This window comes from Eufriesea mexicana, unplaced genomic scaffold (genome assembly GCF_001483705.2).
Source record: "Eufriesea mexicana isolate 0111107269 unplaced genomic scaffold, ASM148370v2 scaffold611, whole genome shotgun sequence".
Classification (NCBI taxonomy): Eukaryota; Metazoa; Arthropoda; class Insecta; order Hymenoptera; family Apidae; genus Eufriesea; species Eufriesea mexicana.
In genome coordinates this window covers 995,864-1,020,275 of record NW_016908771.1, presented here as the reverse complement: position 1 = coordinate 1,020,275, position 24,412 = coordinate 995,864, and the positions used below count along the sequence as shown (strand labels likewise).

At 44.6% G+C, this 24,412-nt stretch overlaps 1 protein-coding gene across 5 annotated transcripts in view; it reads left to right on the top strand.

The window, feature by feature from the left end:
• Positions 1–24,412, top strand: part of LOC108546171 (homeotic protein antennapedia) — a 179,336-nt gene that overhangs the window by 123,470 nt on the left and 31,454 nt on the right. The window contains exon 1 of one of the 5 annotated variants that reach the window (XM_017898117.1): positions 8,420–8,506. The exons of the other annotated variants lie outside the window; for them this stretch is intronic. The gene's annotated coding sequence lies outside the window, so the exon portion shown is untranslated. Of the gene's footprint in view, positions 1–8,419; positions 8,507–24,412 lie in introns of those variants that run through there. 5 annotated transcript variants of the gene reach the window in all.

Genomic DNA, 24,412 nt, shown 5'->3' with positions numbered 1-24,412 from the left:
AACTATTATTCAAATTATTACTAATAGCAGTGAAATAGAAGATGTTCCCAATCTCTGTGTTAACATTTAAAAAAATGGAATAAGAGGAAATATTGAAAAATTGAGAAATAGATCACATAGGCAAGTGATATAGTCATTTAACCCTTTTCACCATTTGATAAAATTTCGAAGCTGGATATTAATTAATATATCAAATTTAAAATAATGTAACAGTGTGCGAGGTATGGAAATTGAATAATTCTACGTGTTAATTACTATACGATTTCTTATTTACTGCTCAAAAAATATCACCAGCTTTATGGAAGAAAATTTTTCAACTCGTACCCCTCTTAGTCAAAAAATTATCGAGAGCAAAGGGTTAAACTGTGATAGGTGTACTATCAACTTTCTACCATGAGGTATATATACGATCTTCATCATGTCGTGCCAACTGTAAGACACCTACAATGGAAACCAAACGCTCCATTTCTCTAAACAAATCAATCTCATCGATTCCACGTCAAGATGGCGTCAAATTTTCAAACCTATCAACATTTCCTCAGACTCGATCCTCCTCCGAACTCCAACACTGGAAGGAACTCGGAACGTGCGCGTTAATTCGGTGAAAAAGCGATAGAGTTGTTACGCAAGCGGAGAACCCGCCCCGTATTGTTTTCGAGCGCGAGCTTCTTAAATTCGAGTTATTTTCGTGCTAGCGCGCGGCAAGATGGATGGCGCGTGGGCTTTCTGGCAACACCACCGTTGCTGTTCGCGATGGCAACTGCCAGGCAGTGAGGAAGAACACCGCAAGACAGAGGAGACGAGCGCCGAGAGAAAGACTGAAGAAAGGACGACGAAGAGAGAGAGAGAGAGAGAGAGAGAGAGAGAGTTGTCCGCGTTGGAAGTTCTTCCTAGGGAACGTCGCGTAGTTGGCGAACGGAACGTCAGCCGCCCCCGTACGTCGACGTCGTCGTCTGTTCTTCTGCCCTTGCGGCCTCTGTCCTCCTCGCCCTTTTCCCCGACACCACTCGCCGGGTGTGACGCCTTCGGGGCGCCGCGTCTCGTTATCCCTGTGATTTATGCCGCGCTAATTGCACCGCGGTGAACAATAACCGCACTCCGCGTCGCTCGATTGTCAAGGACAGCGCTGTCCCTCCATCTTCTTTCTCATTTAGGGCGCGTTCTTGTCGATCATGGCCGCGGAGACTTCTGCAGCCAAGGGTCACGAAGTTTCCGTTCCCCTGGAACAGCTTCGCGACTGCTTTATTCGATATATTTGACAGTTTATTCGATGTGATCCAAGCTTGCGTTGGACGACCTGGGAACTCGGAAGATTTCGCAATGGCGCTAGGTGGTTCCGAGGAATCGCAAGTCCGTTTGTACTTAGACTTAGGGGACCACGGGGATCTCAGAAATGAATCCTCAGACGTGTCAGTGCGCCGGGACATCAGATACTCGCAGTGCTGTTAAATAAGCCGAAGCAAGTGCGAATCTTGAACAATTACAACTCCATTTGTAACGGATCTCCAGAGATAATCTTTGGGAGTTAAACCTCTAGGTATATTTCAGGAATTTCTAGAAATTTGGAATAAATACAGCTCCATTTGTAGCTAGACCTGTTTAGCAGATCTCGAGGAAGAATCTTTAGAAGGGGAAGCTCTAGGTACTTTTTAATAAGTTCCAGTGACTTATCTGAAGAGAGAATCTTCGAGGCAATTTCCAATGGCGTAAAGTAGGTTCGAGTGAGTACAAAGTTTAGGAAATTGGGACCTCTACCAAGTACCAAACTAAAATACTCGAATCTTGGGAATCTTAACTCCTTCTTGTACAATGACGAGTCTGACACGTGATGAAGGTATTGGTCCAAACATGAATATCACGAGCCAGACTCGTGAACGGGGACATTCGCAAATCGAAAAATACAGAAAACTACAGAAAATTAGAGAAATTAAAAATCATGTATATTTGCGTATTATAAGTAGTATTAAACGCAACAAATCAGTTTCAACAAATTCTGTGTGTTTTAATATCTGTTTATTAACTTTAAATCCTGTATAGAAAAGTAACTGCGAAACGCTAAATTTGCTCTGCTGAAATCTGCCAACCGCGAAGGGTTAAAACTGTCATCTATTATAAAATATAATATATTTATGATATTTATAAAAGAAAAATAGTTTACTTCCACAACAGCAGTATCGTTGAAACTGACTATATGACGCGTCTTTATATTTCGTATGCTCGTACTGCGACTGTCGTTTACGAGCATCAGTCTGGTCTCTTTGGGCCCGGATTAGGTCGGTATTAAATGGTATAGGAAGGTTAATAATTTAATAATTTCTAACCACGTTAGACTTTCGCGTAGACCCGAATTTTGGAAAATTTTAAATCCCTTTAAGACTGGACCTGAGTAGTTAACCCTTTGTAGACGGAGCGGTTTTGAGTAAACCATACCGTGGTTAACTAGCCGAGCCTCTGCCGCGATAGTCATTCAAAGCTACCAGCGCTCATTTTTGTTTAAACGCGATTTTCGTTCATAGCGACGTTGACAATAAGGATATAAAACAGACCACCACTTGGGACGTGCGATTCTAGGGCCGCAACAGCGGGCACAAATATGCGATCTTCGGCCATTGCAACGCGTTTACGAGGGACACATTTATGAGTCCCTCAGCCCTATCAGTTGTTTTCACCGAACGCATATATGCGACCATAGTCGGCAAAGGGCTAAAGCATCTCGAGATGAATTTTTTTGGACACTGGAAACTCCAAAATCATCCTAAAACTAGCCGAGCCGCTGCCACGATAGTCATTCGAAGCTACCAGCGCTCATTTTTGTTTAAACGCGATTTTCGTTCATAGCGACGTTGACAATAAGGATATAAAACAGACCACCACTTGGGACGTGCGATTCTAGGGCCGCAACAGCGGGCACAAATATGCGATCTTCGGCCATTGCAACGCGTTTACGAGGGACACATTTATGAGTCCCTCAGCCCTATCAGTTGTTTTCACCGAACGCATATATGCGGCCATAGTCGGCAAAGGGCTAAAGCATCTCGAGATGAATTTTTCTGGAAACTGGAAGCTCCGAAGCCATCCTAAATCTTGGCAACTCGCGGGACTGTGCCGGGAAAGCGAGAGGTGGGCGAAAGAAGGGCAAAAGGACGCCACGTGGTCCGTAGCGTGAAGCGCAGGTATCCACCTGGTCCGTTCTCATGAATCCTCCGCCATTCCTTGTACACATCGTGTTCGCCGCGCGGCACAGCTTACACGTGTACCCGGGGAACGTTTCACGCGATGCTTCTGTGTGCACCGGCGGCCCCGGGTCGTCTGGTTGGTTATGCAAATCACGGGCTCGCGCGTACACATTTACGCGCGCTTACGTATGTACGCTGGGCGATGCATCGTCGATGTTCCTCGCCACAATGGATCGCCGATTTATTATTGTAAAAGTCAAAAAGCGTGACGTAACGGCGCGTTAACGTCCGCTCGTCGCGACGTCTCAATAGGAGAACGGGGGCAGACGGTGGCGCACGGTCGCGATCTTAATTCCGTCGCGAGCACGCAAATCACCGTGGGCCTTTTTTCCCCCCTCCCTCTTCCTCTCTTTACAACGGTCGTAATTTATGACCGGCCGAGGGATGTTTGTTTCGAGCGTTCGCGAGTCCCCGTGAAATATTTCGCCGATCGTAACGAGCCTAACGCGCATTGCGCGATCGGTGTCAATCCGATTTCTATCGGATTCGATAGCAGCTTAACGCTTCCCTCTTGGCCGATTTATTACGCGTGTACCCGGATCGTGGTTTTGCACTTCGTGGGTTGGCTGTTCTGCAGCTTGGAAGGTGCGCAGCTGTCGAAGTACCGGCGAAGTCACGTCCGGTGAAGAAGGGCGCCGTGCTTCGGGAGGATGCGTGCGCGAGATGCAGACCGGTAGGAACCTTCTTTGTAATCTTTGGCAATAACGTTGCGCTTGCCGCCGTTTCTCGGATACACGCGACAGTCTGTCATTAAACCAGTCAATTTGATTCGATCACGGTCGTTAAGAAATACTTAGATGATTGTGCCTTGCCCGTGAAATCCGCGTAATAAGTGGTCCCCGGGGAGTAGTAAAGAAACTACCGGCCTGCTTGCACCGATATTTACGACCGCCATTGTCCGACAGCTGAGAGCAGGGATTTTCGCCGCCGTATATACGTATCTACGAATACTTTGTCTTCCGAGGGTCAGCAGTCTCGCTCTCCTTTGCCACTCTGCCTCTGCAAATTGTTTCTCCCCCGTGAACACGCTTATACACACGCCTCTTCTCTCTTTAAATTTCTCCGCTTCCATTACGAATCCTCGCTTCCGCCTCATCTCGCTGTGCTAAAAATCCTAACTGTCCTCGCTTAGTTCGCGTCAGCCTGACGCATTACTCTCGCCCGTCCTCGCAGCCGGGCTAATCGTAGGAACTTATTAGAGCCTATACTTCAATGTTCCGGAGCGGACTCGGAGCGGACTCGGAGAGTAGAGTAATCGACGTCGAGACAGGGAGAAGGGATGGAAACGGAGTTGTAGTCGTCGGTAGCAGGCGTCACGAAGGGAAGATCGGTAATCGTCACCAGATGGTAGGCATCGCGATGTAATTCGAGGCCGCGCAATTTTTCTCCTTCCGCGGCAATTTGGCCGAGTTCTGGCCGAGGGTCGGAACCCATACTTGCCCTCCTGAAATATCAAAGCGTATCAAAACGATCGAGGCAATCAGGAGGAACGGGCTGGTCGCGTCCGGCTGGCTTTCGTTCGTTGCTCGCCACATCGGCCACGTTGTGTATTGCCGGTCAGCAGGCAGGATATCATCTACCGATCCTCTCTCGTTCCTTTCGTGCGACGTGCACGAGGGGGCGGCCATAGGGCAGCATATAATTATCAGGACCGTAATGGCGGCCATAAATCATAGGCGCTTCTCTGCCCCGACCACGGGCTCGTTTCTTTCTTCCCTGGTCTGGGCCGCGGCACTGCCCACGGCTACAGGATGAATACGGATGAGAAATCGGCCCGGGCGATTGGATAGAGTCATCACTCCGGGACAAGCGGCTCCGACTCCATTTTCCTTGGAAACTTGTCTACGCGGCTCTACGATTCGTCCAATCTCCGAATACACGCGTATATTATCCGCGCGTGTCCGTGTATCTCGCGTCCAGTAGCTTCAAAACCGATCCGTTTCATCGGTGGAGACTGAGGACCAAGTCGAGATCCGGATCTCTGGACCGTCTAACTTTTCGTGGAATATTTCGTGGAAAGTTCTTTCGCCTCATGCAGACGGAGGGAGAGAAACGCGCGCTTCGCTACACTCGCGTCTCCATTAGGCTAAACGACCTCGCAGATGGGTGCACGAATGAAGAGAACGAGCGATAAGAGGACGACAAACGATGGCGTCGCGGTGAATGAAGCCGTACCGCGGGTACCATTTCCCTCGTCTCGATCATCCAAGGGAATCGTTGCGAGGATAAAAACACGCGACGTTTGCGCGCGATCGATTCCATACACGCGGCAAATTTCCCGCACAGAGAGCAGCTATCGCCCCTTGGTCCGCAAGGACAAAGGGATCCGTTTGGTCGGTAATCAGGACCCTTCGGTTCTCGGCTCCCTAAAGGTCAGCCTTCGGTTGTTCCGCCAATGGCGGACCGTTCAATCGTCCCTGGAGACTAGCTCCTTGGACCTCCACACAGACGCACGCACGCGTGCACACGCGGAAAGCGTCACACGGACACGCGTACACGCGTCTCGTTCCCAGACGATAGCTATCCTCGAGCTGACTCGCGAGGCCAACCCCCCAACTGACATTCTCCGTCCGTGACGATGGGGTGGGTCTTGGTCACGGTTCGATGGTGGGGGTGAACAGGAAGCCGGAGAAAATGGAACAGGAAATGGAACCGCGTGTCGAACGCTAAGCACGAATACAGTTTCACCGTTAAGCTTACACTGGAGGGGTGAAGCTCGAGGGCATTACGCGAGCGCGGAATTGGCTAGGAATTCGACAAATTCTTAGCGCCAGCGTGTCGACACCGATGAAACTCAGTCTGTGTGTGTGTGTGTGTGTGCGTGGTACTCGAAGAACTCGAAAATTCATTCTGCAAGATTTATTCGAAACGGTCTACCGTCTACAGTCCGTGCCCATTATCATGTAAAAACGAAAATGGAGATGCATTTAATTGTTTTCCGAGCAACGGAACGTGACCACCCTCCGACTACGCATACCTACACCCTTTTTTCGCCGTTATTTCCCTCCTACTTTCGCGAAGGGGTTCCTATTCCCGGTTTTCCTCTCGCTCCACGTTCGTACCCACTCCCGGGAAAAGTGAAACGTCCGCCCGTAACCGGGACCGCGCGAATCTTCGCGGGCCACAAATTTTCCGTTTCCGCCAGTGATTTACTACTTTCGGACAATTACGCGAACGCGTCCGTCGCCAGGGCCGCTGGCTGACGTTTTATCATGATTACGAGCCTCTGGTCACGCATCGACGAGGGTGGGCGAAGTCGAAATCGAACGGCGAGATGGGCGCCCTGGACGCCTCGCGGAGGGCGATGTTTCCGGCGATGTAAGCGAGAATTATGATCCATCCACCATGGCGGTAGCCACGATTTTCCTCCGTAATATTCTTCTGCTCTGACCGCCATCTATTCCCCCCTCGTTTCGCGCACCCTTCTCGCCCCTGTCTCACGTTCCGCGCCGCTCGTTCCGTTTTGCCCGATGGAGCAGCGGCGGTGACATTTGGAAATTTGTTGCTCGGAGAAAGGAGACAGGGTCGAGCCGGAGGACCTCGCGAATGGTATTTAAAAGTTGGCCGAGTGTGCCCCGCGTTACGAGGATTTCGGTAGGTGTTGACGCCCGTGAATGAATTCGTACAGCGCCGAGAGATATATGCGCGCATTCGCCGCGGTTTAAATGTATGGAAATTAACTTAACCGGATAGTGTGATCGCCGGTGACAATGGCAAATGAAACCGTACCGGGGCGCGTGGCGTTCGGATTTACTACTTAATTCGGACGACTCGAAAAGCGATAAATTAATTCTAACTCTGCCCTCGCGCGAGCCCTCGGTCTCTCTCCGAGGAGCTCTATGCGGAGACCCGGTGTCTGCTATCGCGAGAGCATAGAGAGGAGAGCACAGAGAGAGAGTTGCACTAGTTTCGGTGCCCAGTTTTCGAGGCAGACGGAAAAATTCTCTTCTCGTATAGAGGTCCCAGTTAGACACCGTTTCCAGTTTCGTTCGGTTTCCTTCGACGTGGTTCCTCCGCAGCGGAGGGTTGCAAGGGGCGGCGTGGAGCGAAAAAGGGCGAAAGAGGGAGAGAGGAGAGGACAGAGAGCGACGCGAGGGACTGGAGAGCGAGAGAGACGCAGGGCGACCATAGTCGAGGGAAAGCGAAGCTTTGGTAGACGGGAGGGGGTTCGTCACGGTAGGAGGGGTTGGTTTCGAGGGGGGATTGGGGTGGGGTGCGCTGACAGCTCGACGCTCTCGTCCGCTCCACGCTCGACAGGAGGATACGCTTCTCTGCACACATTCAACGGCGCACGCACGCACACGCGCAACACGCACACACGCCGGAGCCTCCACGCGCGTACGTGTGCAACAACGCGCGTCCTTTTTTTCTCCCTTCGTCTCGCGTTCGGCTCGTCTTCGTCTCCTACCCGCGCGCGTGTTCACGCACACACGCGCGTCCTCGCGTCCGCCACGAGAGTGGTCGTCTCTCTCTCTCTCTCTCTCTCGTTCTCTCTCCGCTGCTCTGGCCGCGCGCGTTAGCCGTCACATTGTGTAGTTTCGTTTCTGTCTGTACTTCTGCCGAGTCAGAAGCTCTGACACGGACGCGGAGTCGTGCTGGCTGCGTCGCTCGTACCGAGACCAGGACGCCTCGTCTTCGCTCGATGACAGTTCGACGGTGATCAGGCCGGTGATCATGATCGTCGTGGACGTACTCGCGAACCGTTCGTGTCCCGGTGAACGTCGGACACGTGATCCCCATCGTGACGTTTGCCAGCTCCCACGTGTCTGTCAGTGAGCCGCGGAGAGTCGTGCCGAACGGCTAGCGGCTGGTGAACGCGCGGAAATCGTTCTACGTGGATGTTGGACGAAGGTGCAGTGTCGACACTTGTGGTGGAAAACTTCGCTTTGGTGTTGCAACGCGTTCTATCCCAAGTACTATCCGGTTCTCTCGTCGTGTCCCGTGTGATCTCTAGATCGAACTAGCCACCGGGGACTCTGCACACTCGACGAGGCCCAGTTGCTTTTATCGTCGCGAATATTGGTGGATCGAGATCCAACGAGGGTAATCGATAGTCGTGAAGGTGACACAGCTACTCGCCGATATTTACGATCGAACACCATCGTGTTCCGTCGATCGAGTATCGCCGATCTCTGACAGCGATGAGCGTCTACCGTCATCCTAGGGTCACTAGTCTCTCGTCTGACACACGGAGACGTTCGAGCTTCGTCTAAGATGCCGCGGGTGAATCAGAGGACACCTTCGATCCACGAAACTCGACGCAAGGAAAGGTACGAGGTTCCGAATCATTCAATTCTCCCGCGCACTTGTTTGACCGTTTTCTGCCTGCCAAACACCGTAGAACTGGCCAGGTGTCTCGCAATCGAGCTATCTCCCGATCACTGAAACTCGTCCAATGCATTCCACGCGTACTCGCTAATTTACGAGGCTAATTATCGCGATCCAGTGCGAGCACCGCGACGCGATCTCGAGCGGTTTCCTCCTCGCGGAAACGAAACGGTTGCTCGGTGGCACGCGCTGGGGCCGGAGAAAGCGTGGCGGGTATTCGTTACGTCTTTGCATATCGATAGACGACGGTGTGTGTACGTAATTGGCGGCGTGTTTGCACAGTCTGCGGCTGCAGCAGCGCGTCGTCGGTTTCCGCGGTTGACAACGCGCTGCGATAACGCCGCGTCTCGACCTGTCCCGCGCGCGTAATTGCCGCTTTTTCTCTCTCTCTCCGCTTCTGTCCACCTATCTATCCGATTGTCCATGTCGTTTCGAGCCTGGATAATCGTTATCCGCCGGCAGCCACCGCGAAGAAAACGGTTTTCACGTTTCACGCGCTGCTGCGCGCGAGCGACCGTCAACCGATCCTCGCCTGCGCGGGAGCCGCTCCGTCAAGGACGCGTCGTCGCGCGGACTGGTACGTGCGTTTGACGACATCCGATGACGACACGGAAATACGTCTGTCGCGAGTTCCAGTCACGTTGATCAACGTTTGTCGCTCCGTCTGACGCTATCGCTGATGGAAGAGACGCAGAGGTCGCAATGGCGAGTGCGAGTCGAAGAGTTGATGGATAGTCCATAGTACGTGGCTTGGTTAACGTCTAAGTGTCGCCAGGCATCGACGAAGGTCGATGTCGTAGTCTCTCGAGTGACATTGGTGTCGTTGATTCGCTCCGAAGATGACTGCTAAGTGTCCTTAATGTGATTTCTTCTGTGACATTGGTTACACTGCCGTTGCTCTGTGAATAGGTGTCTTTGGTGCGAGAACATGTGCACTGTTGGCAACGTTCAGCTAGTCAGCGAACTATGGGTGTTTTTCGTACTCTTTGACCACGGTTAGGTCAATTTATGGGTTATTCGCTGTGTAACTGTTGCGGAATGTCTCACGAGATATTAGCTAGGTTGGTCTAGCTACCGAGCTAGGTATCCTTGCGACGATTAGGTCAGTTTGTGGAACATTGCTAAGTGACTCCGGAGTGTTGCGTTCAGTCCGCAGACAATTACTAGGTGTCTTTGGTGTGAACTTCCATTCAACGTCGGGTTAGGTTGGACAATTTATCTTTTTCAGTTGGTTCTGTCCAACGCTAATTGCCGGATACCTTTCTAACATTGCCAGCCATTTTGCAACGCGTGTTTCCCTCGCGAAGACCACCAGTATGGAAGAAGTGGAGTTTACACCAAAGTGTAACAAGTGGATCACACGCGCGAGGCAGGCTAGGGACACGACTCCCGGTCTCGATGCCATCTGTCAGCTTCGTCTAGGAACAATCGCGTGGTACACGAGCTCCTCGTAGCACGGTATTTATCCGGGTCTGCTGTTCGGACCTGGTGGACCGCGAAGACAAATGTGCCGCTGGGCGCGACACCCCCGCATTATCTGGGATTAAAATCAGAAATGCAGGTCAAACGGTTGGCCGGCGTTCGGCGGCCACGTGGCGGCGCGGAGGACTCGCTCCGTTCGCCAGGACACACACGTCGCCACGCGCTTTATTACCTGAGGAACAGATAACTCCGGGAGAGCTCGCGTTGCATAATCTTGGACCGGACCCCGGTGGGCTATTTTTAATCCTGACCGGTAGCACGCGACCGTGTAGCCGGAACGAGAAAACCGTGGAAAAAGCCACGAATCCTGTTTACTCCAGCGACACACCCGAGATCGTTTGCATGGTTGATGAGGAGGAAACGTAGACGTCGAAGGACGTCAGCCATGAGCAGCCATGAGAATGGCGCTTCGCGGATCGCGCAGGGGTTGCGCGTGGACACTGCAACCGTTTCGTTATGGCATCGCGACCCCATAAATATTTAATGAATCTCGAACCCTTGGAATTGACGAGGGTCACCGGGATTAGAGCTGCGGAGGATAATCGGCCGGCGGCGTGTTAAGGAACGAGTTTACAACGCGATTAACGGGTTCCCGTCCGCGATTTCGTTCCCCGTGCACGCCAGCTCGAGAAGACTCAAATTTCGAGTTCTCGGGGAAAGTGACAGAAATGACGGGACGGTAAATGGGACACGGAGGATGAAATGTCGTCGGTCGAGACGGCGTCGAACGGTGTCTGCCGTGGATCTAGAGTGCGAAAGACGTCGTGGCAACAGGTTACGAAAGCGCGGAGAAATCGCGAGCTTCGACGCGGAGTCGCGAGAAAACGGTTGACACTCTTTTCCTCGCGACGTTGTTTCTCTTAATCGCGGATTCGTGCGGAGAGCAGTAATGCGGGCCTGCGACATTGTCACGGACGTGGAACACGTTTCGAGCAAATATTCCACTCGATCCGGCGCCGCGTGCAAGCGCTCCGCGCGAGTAATCGCGCTCGCTTTGCACACCCGCTCGCTCCTGCGGCCTTTCCTTCCAGCGTCCTCGCGACGAACCGTGTCTCGCTCCAACAGCTTTTCTTCCAGCTATTATCCGTCACGGTTGTCTAACGACGCGATCTTTCTTGGTAACAGCGATATACGCTGCCTCCCCTTCGTTCCTCTCTTATCTTCCACGCGAGCGAAAAAGTCCCTCGTTTCTCCATTTTTATGCTCGCTTTCTTGCGTCCCTTACCTTACGGGAACACGATCGACACGACTTTTCTTGAATCCATTATCCGCGACAGTTGTCTGACGGCTCGATCTTTCTTGCCGGTAGTAATATAGCTATCAATCTCATCATCCACGAGAGTGTGGAAAATTTATTTTACCCAGTTTTTACGTCTCGTTTCTTCGCTCTTTACCTCCCAGAAAGATACAGCTTCTCCTCGATCCACCACATTCGCGATGGTTCTCCATTAACGTGACCTTTCTTGGTATTTAGTAGCAGGATACCCACTGATCCTTTCTCGTTTCTCGAGTCGCTTATTTATCCAACGAAAGCGAGTAAAATTCATAGCTCTGTAAGTCTCCTGTGTTCTCCAAGCCTTCGTTCTTCACCCCCGTCCTTTATCCCGAGGAAGGAACGCGAGGAACGCTCGCGAAGGGGAATCGCGACGAGGTCGAGAGCGCCTAATCAGAGACGAGATAGACGAAGCAACGACGCGTTGACCTTTCGCTAGTTGCCAGTTTGTAGACACCGTCGACCAGACTTCGAACTTTGGCTGGCGTTACGGCCGGCAACTTGAGCAAAACCCGAATTCGAGGGTGATCCAAGACTCCGGGGTGAAGACGCTTCGCTGCGCTGCTGATTTAGTGGATCCGCGGCCAGGGGTCGGGGTGTCTAGTAGCTTAGAGGAGCTTACGCCGAGGGATGAGGAACGGGCGGAAGGCGCAGAGGTCTTGAATGACCGGATAAATTAAAGGTTATTAATACGAATCTCCATCGGACGCGTTCGAGAAAAGGAATTAATTCTTTATCGACGTCGTGGAATTAATCCTCGAGGAATATTTCAGCCGTTCACTGCACAAATCGATTAACTCCACTTTCTGAAAAATCTATAATAAATATAAATATAAAAATCTATAATAAATATAAGAAGTTATGACTATACCAAGTGCTTTGACACTTAAATTTAAGATTTTTGCTTTAAGAAGTTAATCGATTTGTGCAGTGTGAACGACTCAAATATTCCTCGAGGATTAATTCCACGACGTCGATAAAGAATTACAGAAATCGGGGTGGTAATATGGCTGATAATTGGGATTTAAACAGGTTTACTTTTACAATGAGAACGTTTCCAGAGAGATTTCCTAGATTCCTTGTTCCGTGTTGTTCCAAGCATTCGAATGCAAATCGCGCTCCTTTGTTCACCAGCGGCATGGATACTTGTTATCTATTTAACAGTATTCGTGCTCGTTTTACGCGCCATTAAACGCCAATCATGTTCCTTGATTAGTTAGCTGATCACTCGAGAAATGACAGCTTGTTGAAAGCAGCAGTCATGGTGTTTCTTTATGTAAATTAGGCACGAGCCTGTAACGAGTAGGTGCCATTTTGTTCTGCATTCACGTTATGAAACACTGCGATCGATCTTCCTGATTAATCGAATAGCGAGGTAAATGGAATTCCTAAATTGGTCTATATAGCTTCGTGACTGGAGGAGGATCGTTATTTTTGAAGCAACAAGTACTTCTTTAACCAGAAATAAAAATTTCAAACCGTGGTGCAAGCAGCACTTCGTTCGCCATTATGTATAAAATGGTTCCACCGATCTTTGGTCATCGATCAAATTAAGCTAAAAGCAAGATGATAGATCTTCTAAATCTTTATTCCAGAGATAACGATTTAGTAAAATTAAGATAAAAATTTCGACACCTTGCCAGATTCTAAATTTCCTGGAAATCTTATTAATTCTCCATCGACCTAAGGGAAACTGACAATCTTCCAGATTTCATTCGAACTAAATTAATTTCGAACGAAACTCTCTTCGGCGAAATTCAAGATTTATTTATTTATTTATTTATTTATTAATTTTAACGGGTAATAACCGTTTGGTAACAAGAAAAATAATAATATAGCACAGAGTCATCTAGAGTCGTTGTTGGCCGATAGGAAAACTGACAATCTTCCAGATTTCATTCGAACTAAATTAATTTCGAACGAAACTCTCTTCAGGAAAATTCAAGATTTATTTATTTATTTATCTTAACGGGTAATAACCCTTGGTAACAAGAAAAATAATAATATAGCACAGAGTCATCTAGATTCGTTATTGGCCGATGAAAGATATAATATACTATGCTTAAAACGAGTTGGTGAACAGAAAAATTTAAGGATTGGACGTAAACGGTTAACATTAATAAAAATTGTATTAAAACAGTTGTAGCGACCGAAATGTACTTGTACTTGTGCTGCTCCTGTTTCAAAAAATCACATGGGACGAACCTAAATTAAACATACATAAAATTTTATGTAAACAGTTAACGATGCCAAGATCCATCGAATTGAGTAAGATGCAACACGAATTGCAATTTCTAATTCTAATTCCTCGATTTTAACGAACGAGGCTAATAGTTATTTCGAAAGTGACGATTCCGTGGAAGCGAAACAAAAATTTCAACACCCCGTTAGAGACTCTAAGCTTCCTCGAAATCTCGGCAGCTCTCGCAATCGTTTCTTTCCCAGTTGCAGATGACAATCATCGATGTTTGAAATGAAATAGGAGCATCTCTGCACCGGTTTATTAAAGTTTAATGAAAGAGAACAATCGTTAGAGAAATAACGAGGGTTCCATGGAAGCGAAATAAAAATTTCCACACCTTGGTGTGCTCGTGGTTTCCTCGAATTCTCGTCAGGTCTTGCAACCGGCATCTAATTATCCCGATTGCCCGATGACCAGTCGGATTCGTGGCGTTTTGTCGTGGAAATCGACAGGGAACAGGTGCGCTCGAGGTTTTTCGCCGAACGTTTTTCCATGGAGCTCGTCCGTCGCGCAGTTTCCTTTCACGGACTATTTTCACCATCGCCGTGGCGCGATTTCCTTGGAATATTTCGTCCCGCCGCGGCTGAGCAACTTTTTCCACGGAGTTGTCATATTGCGCGACGCATACGCGGGCATCGGGACGCGTGGAATGATCCCGGTGGGGAATCGAAAAACCGCGAGTCGTCGGGATTGTGTTTCTGGTTCGCGTGGATTGTGTGAAAGTCCGGTGGTCGATGGAGGTCGTTAGGTATTACGTCTTCCCGTATATGGCGATCTTAGTCTTCTATATATAATCTGCACCGTGTAATCATGCTATTATAGTCGATTATAATTTGTAAATGTAATCTATAGTATATCGTGATTTATAAAAGTGACGGGTAATAATTACTTATGTATGCGGTGATTCGGAGAAGGTGCTAAGTCGTGCGTTTCGTATCGAATATTTTAAATTTCCAGGTTTGAGTATGTTATAAATTAAAAATTGCGACGAAGGGGCAATCTTTATTTGACGATTTAATTCTTCGTTATTTTATCGATGATAATTTTATTTTATTACATAAGTTGTTAAGTTGGTTCTTTGGATAGTGTATATAACACGTGTTAATTTCCTATTTTAATATCTCTTGTGGAATCAATGATTGACAAGTTTAGTCCTGTAGATGGATAATTTATTTATTTCAGCTTTTATAGATTCTGAAATAGTATTTTAATAGACTTTAATAGTATTTTAGTTGACTTTGGAATTATAATAGACTAGACTTATTTATATTAATAGATTTAAAAATTGTGACGAAGGTACAATCTTTATTTGACGATTTAATTCTTCGTTATTTTATCGATGATAATTTTATTTTATTACATAAGTTGTTAAGTTGGTTCTTTGGATAGTATATATAACAGATGTTGTATACATCTTTTTAGAAATTTAATTTCGTATTTTAATATCTTGTATGTAATCAATGACCCATAAGTTGAGTCCTGTAGATAGATACTTTATTTATTTCAGCTTGTATAGGCCCTGAAATAGTATTTTAATAGATTTTAATAGACTTTGGAATTATAATAGACTTGACTTATTTATATTAATAGACTTAAAAATTGTGACGAAGGTACAATCTTTATTTGACGATTTAATTCTTCGTTATTTTATCTACGATAATTTTATTTTATTACATAAGTTGTTAAGTTGGTTCTTTGGATAGTAGATATAACAAATGTTGTATACATCGTTTTAGAAAATTAATTTCCTATTTTAATATCTCTTGTGTAATCAATGATTGGCAAGTTTAATCCTATAGATGGATAATTTATTTATTTCAGATTTGATAGGCCCTGAAATAGTATTTTAATGGACTTTAATAGTATTTTAGTAGACTTTGGAATTATAATAGACTTGACTTATTTATATTAATAGACTTAAAAATTGTGTCGAAGGTACAATCTTTATTTGACGATTTAATTCTTCATTATTTTATCAATGATATTTTTATTTTATTACAGGGTAAATGAACGCAATTGGAAATAAGTTGTTAAGTTGGTTCTTTGGATAGTGTATATAACAGATGTTGTATACACCTTTTTAGAAATTTAATTTCCTATTTTAATATCTCCTGTGTCATCAATGATTGATAAGTTTATTCCTATGAATAGATAATTTATTTATTTCAAATTTTATAGGCCCTAAAATAGTATTTTAATAGACTTTAATAGTATTTTAGTAGACTTTGGTATTTTGCATTGGTTTCATTACACATTGCATTGTCATCTTGTTCTGCCTCTAATTAAATCCTACACTATTTTAAGCCATAACTTCAGCATCTGCAATAAATAAAAATTAAATTTAATCCTTTAATTTCATCCTTTAATCGAAGCTTACGTACCAATATATATTTCCATTTTCCAATTTTAATAGATCTACTTATCACACTGAATAATATCACCGAACTCCGATAAATTTATTCAGCTCAATTACTGCTGCTCAAAAATCAATTTAAAGCGTAAAATTCTAATCGATTATAATTTATTTACCCGAGCACACGAGTTTCCGTTAATAGAGGGTTAAAACACCGGTGGTTGGTTCAAAGTTGATTCTAAATGCACCGGAGAAGCATCCCCGGTGTCGTAATCTGTTATCCCGATCTCCCTGCTTTGTTCTTCTTCCTGTTGACACTGGCACCGTGTATCAGATCTCATTCTTTGTTCCTCTTCGGCGCAACCCTTCTCCATATTGGTTCATCGACAGATCTGCTCGATCCCGGCAAGCAAGACGCGTTATTAGGAGCACGATCGTATTTTAATGACACGTAATTTTGAAACGATGTTTCCGAGAACTATTTAGACCGCGATGGTTTGCTCCCTTATTTAATTCCAAGCCTCGGCCCTCCATTTCGCGGGTGCCCGTTAATTCGGGGGTCTGCTGGTGATCGGGGCGCCAGGCTCCAAACAGGACCGCGTACTTTTTTTCAGGAATTTTAAAAATAATCCCTCGCGCCGCTACAAATCGATCCTCCCACGCGCAGCTTCCTCCGCGTACACGTGGTCCAGGCTCGTTTGATGTTTCTGCGAAGTGCCCTCGAATTTCACGTTTCATCCCGATTTCACCGGAGTGAAATAATAGGTCCACGTTTCTGGCTTCCACGGTGACCGATGTCGGCCAGTGAGATTTATCGTGTCCTCATCTTTATTCGAAGTCGTCTTCGATCGTCCACGAACACGTGGGAGATCCTCCAGCGTATAGATATTTCTTGTGGACCGATCTCGAACAGATTCGTTGGGAAATGTATCTAAAGTCGTGAGGAAAAACGTCGTGTGCCATGATTTTTTTAAATACTAGTTTCCTCGTTCATTCGATTTGCGAAACTTAGGATTTATGTATTTATCGGGAAGGAGGAATAAAGGGAAATTTATTCGACCAGTTGCTCGTGAGAAGAATTCATTTTTTCTCTTAATTCCTCGCAATCGAGAGCCAAGTGTGGACCCCTAATTAGCAAAATTATAAAAGTTAATTATAAATTTCAAGTTCATAATAATATTGAAATATTTGTAAAACTAGTCCTGTCAAAAAATTTAGATAACACGAAATGACCTAAAATTAATTTTTTAAATATAAAGTGGTATAATATAAGCATAGAACGAGGCGATTTAACAATCGATTTTATATGAAATGAAAATAGGAAAAAATAATTCAAGCTTCAATTTATGTTCGACGAGAAATTAATTAAGTTTTGCCAAAAGATTTTGTCAAAAGCAAGTGCATTTCGAGGTATAATTCGATTCGACAAAAGTGTGTCAGTCGTGATAAACTATGTCACACGACCTAACCCAAACCACAGAGGGTAAAAAGTTAAAGCTTTTCGAAGCTTCCAAAGCCTCGAATAACACCATATTTGAAACGAAAATACGTAACATAGAACATTTCTTATTACATAGCTTGCAAGCTCATAATTTATTCTCTTTATATACTCCTTTTGTAAATTCTTTTGACGAACACCGGGTGAAATAAATAAAAGCACACAGGATGGAAAGGAAAGGTGGGCAAAGCGATCTGGAAAGTATCACAGTTGCACGCAAACCCGGACTCGGAACGGGTGTTCGGGCCAGGTAAAATGAAATGGAAAAAGGCGAAAAAATGGTGGGAAATAATAGAAACGGTGGCCGTGAACAAGTCGAACGATTTTCCACAATGGCACGCTGCGGGCCAGCGATACCCGGTTCGAAAAGCAATAAATATTTCAGCTAACCAGCGCGTACATAAGGCGTGCTCCGCAAAAGCGTTCCATTCATACCGCGGCGAAACTTTAGCGCGACGTACCCTGCTCTTTCCATCTCCCTCTCGCGCTCGCGTGTACGCATTGATACATGTTCCTTGCGGTTTACGAGCTGCTAGCATGATTTATCGCCGATCGACGTAGCGCCGCAAGGATCATTAGAAACGTCGTCCGGGACCACGAGCGTCGATCCGATCGGTGATCCAGCGGGCTAAAGCGCTCCACGGCTTCCTTTTCCCCTTCGACAACCGTACAGATTCATTCACCCGGCCACGGGGTGGTCTTTTAACGAGCTGTGAATTGTAGATCGGGCACCGTGGCTCGCGTCGGAGAAATGTCAGGTGATAGAGATACGGTGCAGACTCTGTTTACCTTGCGTTCCGTGCACACTTTGCCGGAGTTACACGCATTAACAGTCGATGCTATTGATTTGCCTCGTGTATTTAAATATGGCGCATGTTCTGCAGTGACTAGCGATAATTGCAGTCGCACCATGAAAATTTGCTTCGCTCCACCTTCCTGCGGAATACTCTCATTTTAACGTTGAATCTAACCCCTCCCAGTGACCGCTCTTAAAATTTCGATTAAAAATTTTGCATAATGGAATACGAATTAAATTAAACGCGAATTAAGTATAAATTTAATTTATTAACTTCAAATATCGCAGAGAGGTACCGGGATCCGTGCCACGTCGATTAATAAGTTTTTGTCTGCTCAGCATTAATCTCCATACGAGGAATCGATTACGACTGCGAGTCAGAATTTCGTTATTTAACGTTTTAATATAGGGTTTAGTTGGGAGTTTGTTATTTGTAAATTATTATGGAGGAAAGCGTAAAATATAGCTCTTTGTATTCTCCGTGGCATAGGTATGAACATCGTGTGTGCCCAAAACGAGGGTTAAATACTCGTCTATAATTGAGCCGTTCATTGCGCAACTCGATTAATTCCACTTTTTGAAAAATCTTAAATTTAAGTGTCAAAACACTTGGTATTAATTGGTTAATACTACCATTCATGCTTCATCACATTCTTATCTCTACCACTCACATATAACAGCCACACATTATTTAATGCCCTCCTTTCTTTTCTATTGCTCTCATTTTTCTATCTACATTTCTTAGCCATTTTTCTACCTTCTCGCTTCCTCTTCCTTCCAACATATTGGAATTTCCCCTTCGTTTACCCTATCACAGCTTTCTGTCATATGTTTTAACCATTTGTACACGAGAGGCGCCCTTCAATCGCCATTCGATAAAATTTCGAAGCTCGATATTAATTAATATATCAAATTTAACCCTTTGCACTCGGCGATCTTTTCGTTGCAGAAACATAGTAATTCGAAAACTTTCTGCCACAAAGTCGACGATGATTTCAAAACGGTAAATAGGAAGCGCAAATTAATTGTAAGACGTAGAATTATTTTATCTCGATATTCTACACGTCGTTGGGCAATTTTAAATTCGAGAAATTAATTAATAACGATCTTTAGAATATGATTAAATGGCGACTGAGAGTCGCCTCTCGAGTGCAAAGGGTTAAAATAATGTAACAGTGTAGGAGATATCGAAATTAAATAATTTTACGCGTTAATTATTATGCGATTTCTTATTTATTGCTCAAAAAATGTCATCAGCCTTATAGCAGAAAATTTTTCAATTCGTACCCTTCTTTAGCCAAAAAATCGTCGAGCGCGAAGGGTTAATGTGCTCTCCGCTCTGTTACATAAAATGCAGTTTCTTTGTTCTTCTGCTAACCAATATCTGTTGTTCCTTTCGAAGTTTCGGACGGAGGGTATTATTTGTTAAGATATTATTTCTACGAACGTGTGTACACATTCGTGTCTTATAGTAATAGGCGTCAGAAAATGGTAACTACAAAAATTACCCATAGATGTCGTCGTTGTTCCTTTATTTCTTCAATAATTATTATTCCTTTGAACCCCGTGCATGGTACAGGGGGCACGGTGTTTTCCAGACGCTCGTGGAGCATCGCAGGAGGGACGCGCCCGGTTATCTCTCACGGCCTTCCGATTTAATTAAGCACGGTTTCTGCCCGAGCCAGGAACTTTCGATATTAGGCCCGGCTCGTATCTATCGGGTCGAGCGAGCAAACTCGAACCCACCCTCTGGCCTGATGGTGCACACGCTTGGCGGCTCGCACCACGCGCGCAAAGCACACACGTACGGCTCACCGACGGAAGAGAAACGCTCGCGATACGCCGCTTGTATGGGTGATCTCGTTTCCAAAGTCCGAGAGGAGGCAACGGGGTGAAGCCAGCCGGCCTTTGTTCACGGCGTTGGATCTGCCGGTGCTTTCATCCCCCTACCAACCCTATCCGGTAACCCTCCGTCGGACGCTGAGCATCGCGACGCCTCCTCTTCCCACTCCTCCGCCTTCCCGAACCTCGGCTACGCGGATCCCTCGCCCTTCCGCCCCTTCCACGTCTCCTGCGGCTCCGCCACGGCCTTTGTGCTCTTGTCAACTTGTCAAACTACCCCTACCGTGAGCTTCGCCGAGGCAGCATCCAATACCAACCCCGAACCAACCGAATCCTCGCTTCTCACCCTGCCTCTCCGAGGCTACTCCACCCAATATCTTCCTTTTCTCCCTTGCCTGCTCCTCCGCCGGCTCCCTTGCACGCCGTCTCTGTCTAGCCCGCAGGGTAGTTCATAGCTCCTGCTCTTTTCTGTCCGTCAGCCGACTACCACGGGTTGCCAGCCGGCTACCGGAAACGTATTTCCTACGGGAGAGGCGGCGGACGGAACAACGTCCGTCTCGTGTATAGGGCAGATCTTGCTGCTCTTCTCTCGATTATCGAAGGTTCCTCTGGGATAGGGCACTTCGTTCCTAGTTAGCGAGGGATATCGCAAGCTGTGCGCTCGAGGATCCGAGGTTATGGGATTTTTCTCTGCAGCTTGCTCTTCAGATGGTATACGTATATGCGATGGTGATCGTGATTGGGACAGGTTAAAAATTTATTAGAGTTTGTTAGAGAATTATTTTAACACTAGATTTTACGAAACCCCTCAATTTGACGGATAGGTTGCTTCAATTATACGATGATAACAGATTTAGTCAACGTATATTAAGACTGTTAACCCTTTGCACTCGGCGATATTTTCGTTACAGAAACATAGTAATTCGAAGACTTGCTGCCATAAAGTCGACGATATTTTCAAAACGATATCTAAGAAGGGCAGATTAATTGTAAGACAGAATTATTTTATCTCGATATTCCACGCGTCGTTGGACAATTTTAAATTTCAGATCTTAATTAACAATGATCTCTAGGATTTAATTAAATGGTGACTGGGAGTCGCCTCTCGAGTGCAAAGGGTTAATATTGTAATTGTTTTTAAATTAAACTAATCCGTAAACCTAGCGTTAATATCGTGTTGCGCAATGTTTGCAGAGGAGAAGACAATTAATTTGTCAGATCGAATTTGTAATCTAGTATCAAAATGAATTTTTAGTGCATTCGAACGTAAAATTGTTAACCCTTTGCACTTTTTCAATTTTTTGGCTAGAGAAGAGTAGAAATTCAAAGATTCTCTACTAAAAAGCTGAAGATACTTTTTCGAGTAAAGTAAATAAAGAATTGTATAATAACAGAATAGTAGCATTATTTGATTAGGATACCTCGTACACTGTTTCAGTACATTAAATTTGATATATTCGTTAATATCGATCTTGCAAATTTTATGAAATGTGCAAAGAGTTAATATCTAGAGGGGAAATATACTGGCAGAAGAAATTTCAGTCGAATTTTTTCCCAATTTTATTTTAATTTATTTTTATTTAAATAATATCAATATTCTTCTAAATGGAATCCTGTATCTCGTATTTAATAGAGAACCGTGGAATATTTTTCTCGATGAATTCTACATCGATATTAAAAAGCACGCGTTTGTAATAGCTATTAGAAAAGCGTATTCGACAGTGACGTTTGATTTCACTGGTCATATTTTTATTCTTCGAGGTTTGTTGATCGAATAACTAACAAAATGCGTCGGAGATTCTCTTTTTATTCGCGACCTTTGGATTCGATCCATTCGATATTAACTCATTCGCTGCGGGTTATTTGCGTTTGAATGTTGCCAAATAAATGCCAAATTCGCGCAATTTCGCAGAATTCATGAAACATATAGAACAACATTCCTGGAGTGAAGTTGAAACGTTTATCGTGTTTTATTCATGTAATTGGGCAGCGAATTGCGACGAATCTAAAAATTCGCGCGTACGTCATCCGGATCGTGATAAGAAAAACAGGAAGCCTTAAATGTGAGTCATCCAATGCGAATGAGTTAATATTCCTAATGGTGTTTGTAACATATTTCACAGAGGCCCATGAAATATTCCGTGGATTCGCGTTCCCCTCGACAAACTCGATATAGATATTAAACGCGAGTGTATCATCGCTATCGAGAAGGATCTTTTCTTGTTTCGTTCTTTTCTGTCGTTAATATAGCAAATAATAAAATTCTTCGAAGGTTTTCCTTTTATTCGCAACCTTGGATACCGTTCATTCGATATTAATACATTAGCCGCGGCTGATGTTAGCTTACGCCATTGCAAATTCTGATCTTGGTTGCCATTGACACAATTTTGAAGAATAATTTCTTGGAAGTCGTATAATATTATATATTGTATTATACTCTTGGAAATATGTTATTTTGAAATAAATTTATAATTTTTGTCATTGTCTCAATGATAGAAGTCTGTGATAATTAATTTTAATGCGATTTTTTATTTTTATTTTAATTAATTTTTGGTATTAAAAAGGTGAAAAATATTGTAATTTGTGTGCACTGTATGTTGGTATTAATATCATAGTTAGCAAAAGTGACTATAGTCATTGGATGCACTCGTATATCAAAAGTGACTATAATCAGCCATTGCAACGCTCTGTGCTGAAGATCACGATACTCATCCGTCAAAATATCGCATTAATCAACAGCTCTATAGTTAATTCAATTGCCTGTCTCGTTCAATTACAATTTGATTATCTCGACACCTATTTATTTATAAATCATTGCCGACTCGGTAAAAAAAATTCCAAATTTGATTCCACTCGTTCCAGTCTTCTCGCTAGTTAATCGAATGTGCGATAAATTTTTTCAAAGATTTTTATACGCTATTTTTCTATTCAATTTATTCGACATTAATCTTCCTAATGGTCTTCATATCGTATTGGACAAAGAACTTCGGAACGTTCCGCAGTGTTATCAAATATATTCTTCGATAAACTCGAGATAGCATGGATTATAGAATCCATACCGGCCTTTTCATTTCCCAGACTAGTTAATTAGTTGCACGCTAATCTTTTTCAAATATTTTTCTTTTATTCAATTTTTGGACAATTTTTGGATCCATTCGATTTTGATATTTTTAATGGTGTTTTAATCCATTTGCCAGAGGGCTATGAAATATTCCACGGGGTTACCAAGCATATCTTTTGATAAATTCGAGACATCGATATTAAAACGTGCTGATAACCCATTATACTTGATATATCCAATAATAGCATAGATTTTAGATTCCATTCCGGTCTCTTCATCCCTCTGATTAATTAATTATCTGCGCAATAATTTTCTTTTCGAAAATTCTTCTTTTATTAAATTTTCGGACGCGTTGCATTCGATTTTTATTTTTTTAATGGTGTTTTAATCCATTTGCCAGAAGACCATGAAATATTCCACGGGGTTACCAAGCATATCCTTTCATAAATTCGAGATATCGATATTAAAACGTGCTGATAACCCATTATAATTGATATATCCAACAATAGCATAAATTTTAGGTTCCATTTTAGTCTTTTCATTCCCCAGGCTAGTTAATTAGCTGCACAATAATTTTTTTCGAAGATTCTACTTTTATTGAATTTTCAGACCTTTTTCACTCGATTTTAATATTTTTAATAGTGTTGTAATCCATTTGCCAGAGGACCATGAAATATTCCACGGGGTTGCCAAGTATATCCTTCGATAAATTCGAGATATCGATATTAAAACGTGCTGATAACCCATTATAATTGATGTATCCAACAATAGCATAGATTTTAGGTTCCATTTTAGTCTTTTCATCCCCCAGGCTAGTTAATTAGCAGCACAATAATTTTTTTTCGAAGATTCTACTTTTATTGAATTTTCAGACCCTTTTCACTCGATTTTAATATTTTTAATAGTGTTGTAATCCATTTGCCAGAGGACCATGAAATATTCCACGGGGTTGCCAAGTATATCCTTCGATAAATTCGAGATATCGATATTGAAACGTGCTCTTTTCATTCCCCAAGCTAGTTAATTACTCGGGCAATAACCCTTTTTCCGAAGATTCTACTTTTATTCAATTTTCAGACGCGTTGCGCTCGATTTTAATATTCCTAATGGTGTTTGTAGCGCGTTCGACAGAGGACCATGAAATATTCCGCAGGGTTACGCGGCGTTCCCCTCGATAAACTCGATATCGGTATTAAAGCGCGCTCGCGCGTTGGAGCGCGATCCAAGATAGCCTGGGCACCATTCGCTAATTATATCTGCTAATTGTATAATATCTGTAGCCGCGCGCCGGCGTGTCCACG